We start from the raw sequence: 6,316 nt of genomic DNA, 5'->3' as shown, positions 1-6,316 counted from the left end.
TCTCTCATGAATCGATAACAGTTCGTCAAACTGAGACTATTTACGAAAATCAGAATCAAAACTCCTAACCGATACGGTTCAAAAACTAGGCTTTTCGTGACTGCGTCGTCGAGCTTGCCTCAAAAGAGGTCCTAGCTTAAAGATGGAATAACAACAATGATGATTAAGATACTTGATGATATATCAGAGGTTCTCCCCTTACTGATCTTCCGGAGGATTTCGTGCCTTCGGAAAAGATCTCGCATACTCAAAAATCAGGGTTGTTGCATTCTACCCTCCTAAAAGAAAATTTTGCCCTCAAAATTTCAGCCATGTGCAGAATCCATCTTCAGGCAGTCTATTTCCTTCAAGCCATCCTGACAAAGATATCAGTTCGTTCCTTACAGCATCTAAATATCACATAGCCATAGCCATGGAGATCATAACAGCTATAAGAATAGTTGTGCCTTGCACGAATTCATCATTCGGAACTCGATTAAACCATGCCTATTCACAGTCATTGAGGTCTTTTCCGCACCAAACAATCAATATTAAGGTGATCAGTCTTAATATCTCAAGTTAGGCACGAACATTCCCAAAATGAGCACTTATAGACATTCATGCCAAATGTATCTTGAAGATACCCTAACAGTATGAGACACACAAGCAGAGTATGCAATGAAGCATAGTCAGTCCACTCCCCAGGCTCTACTGGGAACGAACTACTCTGATACCAAATTGTAACGACCCAATTTCTAGAACTTCATGGTCATACTAGAAATTGAGCGCTACCAACATGTCTCTCTAATTATTGTCTATTAATTATTATATGAGCCTGATTCGTTGTTAAAAGCGTAGTTATTTTACGAGGTACTTTTTTTTTTAAAAAAAACGTTTGGATTAACTAACAATATCATTCATAATCAATTCACAACTGATAATATATAAAACAATTATAAACAACCACACATAAATACATCACAAGCAGTTGACAATATTCGGTGATCCAGCCTTTATTAGAGTATAGACTTTTAGTTAGAACACCCCTAGACATAGCTAGATAATAACTATATACATATATATACATACAACATCCCAGGTCTTGACCTGTTCAAGAAGTCCCTAAGCTGGCGCCCAGGCTAGCCTAGACTCTATACTCACCTAGTCCCTCTAAACTACTAAAGCGAGGAAAAGTACGTTCTAGGTCTTCAAAACTCAAGTCAGGTGGATCGTCATCAAAAGGTTGAAGGTCGTCTACTAATCCTCTGCACGATCATATGTCATCAAAGAACGTCTCTCAATTACTTCATCGAGTGGCCACATAATAGCAACATCGTATGGAGGACTTAGGTTAAAGTTTGTAGATAAACAGGGTGCAGACGTTGGCTGGCCTCACAGTATATACATTTAAACAGGTAATGGAGTTCACTCTAGACTCAGAAGACTACCTAGAGCGGAATCCTCTTTGCAGAACAGTCATCAGCAAACAACGGAAGGGAACTCATGCTTCCAACTGAAGGGGGAAGGGAGAAAGAAGGGGTAAGAACTGGGGAGTTCTTAGTAGGGCCGGGGTTCTTAGTTACGTTCATTAATTCCATGTTGTTTAGCAGATAAATAACAGAATACCGAGAAGCAGTAGACAAAAGAAACAGATAAATAGAGAAAATAGAGAAAACAAAAAGCAAAACACAAACAAAAGAATACAAGAAAACAAAACACAGACACAGAGAATAGAATGAAAACAAAGAAGGCATACATTCAAACAACAATCATAACAGAGGAAATGCGCAACCAAATATGATCCATGTCTAGCCCTAGTGCAGGTAATAAGCTCATTTGTCGGTTATATACCCGCTCCCGACGTTACCCAGCAACCTCTGTCTGGATAAGGCTTTCCTGTTGGCAATACCCACTGCATGCAACCTTTGTCTTGCAGGGCAGCACTTATTAGCCGATATACGCCCAACACACTCACTGTAAGCAACCTTTGTCTTACAGGAGCAACAACACACTCACTGTAAGCAACCTCTGTCTTACAGGGGCAAAAACACAATCACTGTAAGCAACCTCTATCTTACAGAAGCACAATAATCTTGATACCTCTGTAAGCAATCTCTATCTTACAGCAAAGCATTATAGCAAGGTATCCCAGGAAAGCGTTCTCAGTAGTCGTACCACCATCTATCTGACTGCCTCTCTGCAGCAGATTCTTACATAATCATTCTCATTATCATCATTCACTATCATTCTCATTATTCATCATCACTTTCACATTCTTATGCAATACTTCTTTCTTTCTCTGTTCAATCATACTTTACAAACTTTACAGCTTTTACTTTTACAACATCTTAACTCAAACCATTTCTCTTTATCAGATTACTCTTTTCTCTGTAACCCTTTATTCTATTCTGGTTACTCTTTTCTCTGTATCTCTTTACTTTACTCTAGTTACTCTTTTCTCTGTGTTTCTCTATTCTGCTCTGATTTCTCTGTTTAACGTATGTATTTAAAGCTTATGTAAATTTCGGTATGAATAGTTCAGCTGTCCCAAGTATAGGTTCATTAAGTCTATACTGAAATAGTTTAACTTTTCATATAATACCTAACCCTAGTCGCAACTCAAGGACTAACTATGTTGCCCTAGTTAGTTCACTAATCTCTATCTGTTTTTCTGTCATTAAAACTTTACAGACTTTTTCTTCAACTTTTATCTTTTCTTCAACTTTTTATCTTTCTTTTATCTTTGCCTCACTAACATGTTATTACCACTCCTTAAGTATTTTATGAAGGTAATTATGAGATTCTGCACTTAAAGTTGTCTTTCTAAAACTTTTACAAAAAACTGCATTTTCCGCATTATTTTATTATTTTTATTAAAATAATATTTTTAATTAAATATTATTATTTAATATTTTATTATTTTTTATTATTTTATCATTAAATTTTCGAAAATTACGCCACTTTAACTTTTAACCTTTAAAATTCACTTTTTACCACCCGTAACTTTTAATATTTCTACTTTAACCACCCTAACTTTCAGAAATTACAAAATAACCCCCCCAAACACCAAATCAATTACTTGCTTGCCCTTTTATGAATCAAAAAGGTGTTCTTCATTTTTCTTCACCACACTTAAAGTGTTCTTCGTGTTCTTCGTATATTCTTCAAATTCTTTCTCTGTTTTTACCCGTTTTTCAGTCTTTTCAGCAACCGATTTTTACCAAAATTCAAAATAAATTCCCAGCCACTAAAACCCCATCTTTTCTACATGATTTTTACATAAATTGAACCCCAATTTAGGGCCTAGGGTTCGTTTTTCCAGCAGCCATGAAGAACACAAATTCAAAGTTGAATATCATCAAATTTCATCAAATTTTCACCAAAATTTCAACAAGAATCACTCATATAAACAATCAATTTCAAGCATAATCAAACCATATCATAATCACACAAATTAAACACAATCAATCAAGATTAATTTTACCAAACCCTACATGGTTTTGCTGCTCCTAATTCGGTTAGACTTTCAGGTGGTCTTTAAGCAATTTTTCCTCCTAAATCACATCAAGGACAACTTTAAATCCAAAAACCCTCAACTAACCAAATCTCACTCAGCATGTTAGGAAGTGATTTCTAACCTTATACTTGCTGTAAATTCACGTTTCTTGGCCTTCAAGTCAAGTTAAGCATGATTCCTAAGGAAAAACATCAAGAAAACACATGTTTTGCATGGTTTTCCTTGAAAACTGAATTGAAGAGGGAGGGAGACAGCCATCTCACCTTATTTCCAGCCCTGATATGTTATATGGTTATGTAGAGGAAGAAGAGAGGATTATTTTGGTGAAATCGGAATTTTGATTTGAGTTTTAGTTCAGAAGAAATCAAGCTTTGAAGATTAAGTGTTCATGAAAGTTTCTCTCTTTTCTCTCTTGTTATTTTCGGCCAAAATGAAGAAATAAGACAGCCTTGGAGTGTCTTGGGGGTGTAGGGTGAGTTTTGATTGGTTGGCTTGGAGTTGGATTAAAATAATATTAAAATATCTCAGGTGTATAACTACTAAAACTAGATGTATCGGAACAAGTGTAAAAATATTTCTAAATATTATTTTCTGAGCTACTAGCATAAATGAAACTAGTAACATATTTATTATGATAATAGAACATGTATGATGAGGCCTTAGCATTGCTGAAGTCATCAAGGAGTGCTGGTGCTTAGCTGCACCAGTAAACTGTGAACCCGGTTAAACCGATTTCCTGTTTTTAACTAAAATAGACCAGTAAACTTATAATATCATTCAAGAAGCTTCTAATACTAATATAATGATAATATTATCCTATTATCTCTCTTCTCTCATGAATCGATACCGGTTCGTCAAACTGAGACTATTTACGAAAATCAGAATCAAAACTCCTAACCGATACGGTCCAAAAACTAGGCTCTTTGTGACTGCGTCGTCGAGCTTGCCTCAAAAGAGGTCCTAGCTTAAAGATGGAATAACAACAATGAGGATTAAGATACTTGATGATATATCAGAGGTTCTCCCCTTACTGATCTTCCGGAGGATTTCGTGCCTTCGGAAAAGATCTCGCATACTCGAAAATCAGGGTTGTTGCATTCTACCCTCCTAAAAGAAAATTTTGCCCTCAAAGTTTCAGCCACGTGCAGAATCCATCTTCAGGTAGTCTATTTCCTTCAAGCCATCCTAACAAAGATATCAGTTCGTTCCTTACAGCATCTAAATATCACATAGCCATAGCCATAGAGATCATAACAGCTATAAGAATAGTTGTGCCTTGCACGAATTCATCATTCGGAACTCGATTAAACCATGCCTATTCACAGTCAATGAGGTCTTTTCCGTACCAAACAATCAATATTAAGGTGATCAGTCTTAATATCTCAAGTTAGGCACGAACATTCCTAAAATGAGCACTTATAGACATTCATGCCAAATGTATCTTGAAGATACCCTAACAGCATGAGACACACAAGCAGAGTATGCAATGAAGCATAGTCAGTCCACTCCCCAGGCTCTACTGGGAACGAATTGCTCTGATACCAAATTGTAACGACCCAATTTCTAGTACGTCATGATCATACTAGAAATTGAGCGCTACCAACTTGTCTCCCTAATTATTGTCTATTATTTATTATACGAGCCTGATTCGTTGTTAAAAGCGTAGTTATTTTACGAGGTACTTTTTTTTAAAAATGTTTGGATTAACAAACAGTATCATTCATAATCAATTCACAACTAATAATATACAAAACAATTATAAACAACCACACATAAATACATCACAAGCAGTTGACAATATTCGGTGATTCAGCCTTTATTAGAGTATAGACTTTTAGTTAGAACACCCCTAGACATAGCTAGATAATAACTATATACATATATATACATACAATATCCCAGGTCCTGACCTGTTCAAGAAGTCCCTAAGCTGGCGCCTAGGCTAGCCTAGACTCTATACTCACCTAGTCCCTCTAAACTACTAAAGCGAGGGAAAGTACGTTCTAGTTCTTCAAAACTCAAGTCAGGTGGATCGTCATCAAAAGGTGGAAGGTCGTCTACTAATCCTCTGCACGATCATATATCATCAAAGAATGTCTCTCAAGTACTTCATCGAGTGGCCACATAACAGCAACATCGTACGGAGGACTTAGGTTAAAGTTTGTAGATAAGCAGGGTGCAGACGTTCGCTGGCCTCACAGTATATACATATAAACAGGTAATGGAGTTCACTCTAGACTCTGAAGACTACCTAGAGTAGAATCCTCTTTGCAGAACAGTCATCAGCAAACTACGGAAGGGAACTCGTGCTTCCATCTGAAGGGGAAAGGGAGAGAGAAGGGGTAAGAACTAGGGAGTTCTTAGTAGGGCTAGGGTTCTTAGTTACGTTCATTAATTCCGTATTGTTTAGCAGATAAATAGCAGAATACCGAGAAGCAGTAGACAGAAGAAACAGATAAATAGAGAAAATAGAGAAAACAAAAAGCAAAACACAAACAAAAGAATACAAGAAAACAAAACACAGACACAGAGAATAGAATGAAAACAAAGAAGGTATACATTCAAACAACAATCATAACAGAGGAAATGCGCAACCAAATATGATGCATGTCTAGCCCTAGTGCAGGTAATAAGCTCATTTGTCGGTTACATACCCGCTCTCGACGTTACCCAGCAATCTCTGTCTGGATAAGGCTTTTCTGTTGGCAATACCCACTGCAAGCAACCTTTGTCTTGCAGGGTATCCATTGCAAGCAACCTTTGTCTTGCAGGGCGGCACTTGTTAGCCGATATACGCCCAACACACTCACTGTAAGCAAC

Source organism: Arachis hypogaea, chromosome 12 (assembly GCF_003086295.3).
Source record: "Arachis hypogaea cultivar Tifrunner chromosome 12, arahy.Tifrunner.gnm2.J5K5, whole genome shotgun sequence".
Lineage (NCBI taxonomy): Eukaryota > Viridiplantae > Streptophyta > Magnoliopsida > Fabales > Fabaceae > Arachis > Arachis hypogaea.
The sequence above is the reverse complement of the archived record's forward strand: the minus strand, read 5'-3'. Positions refer to the sequence as shown.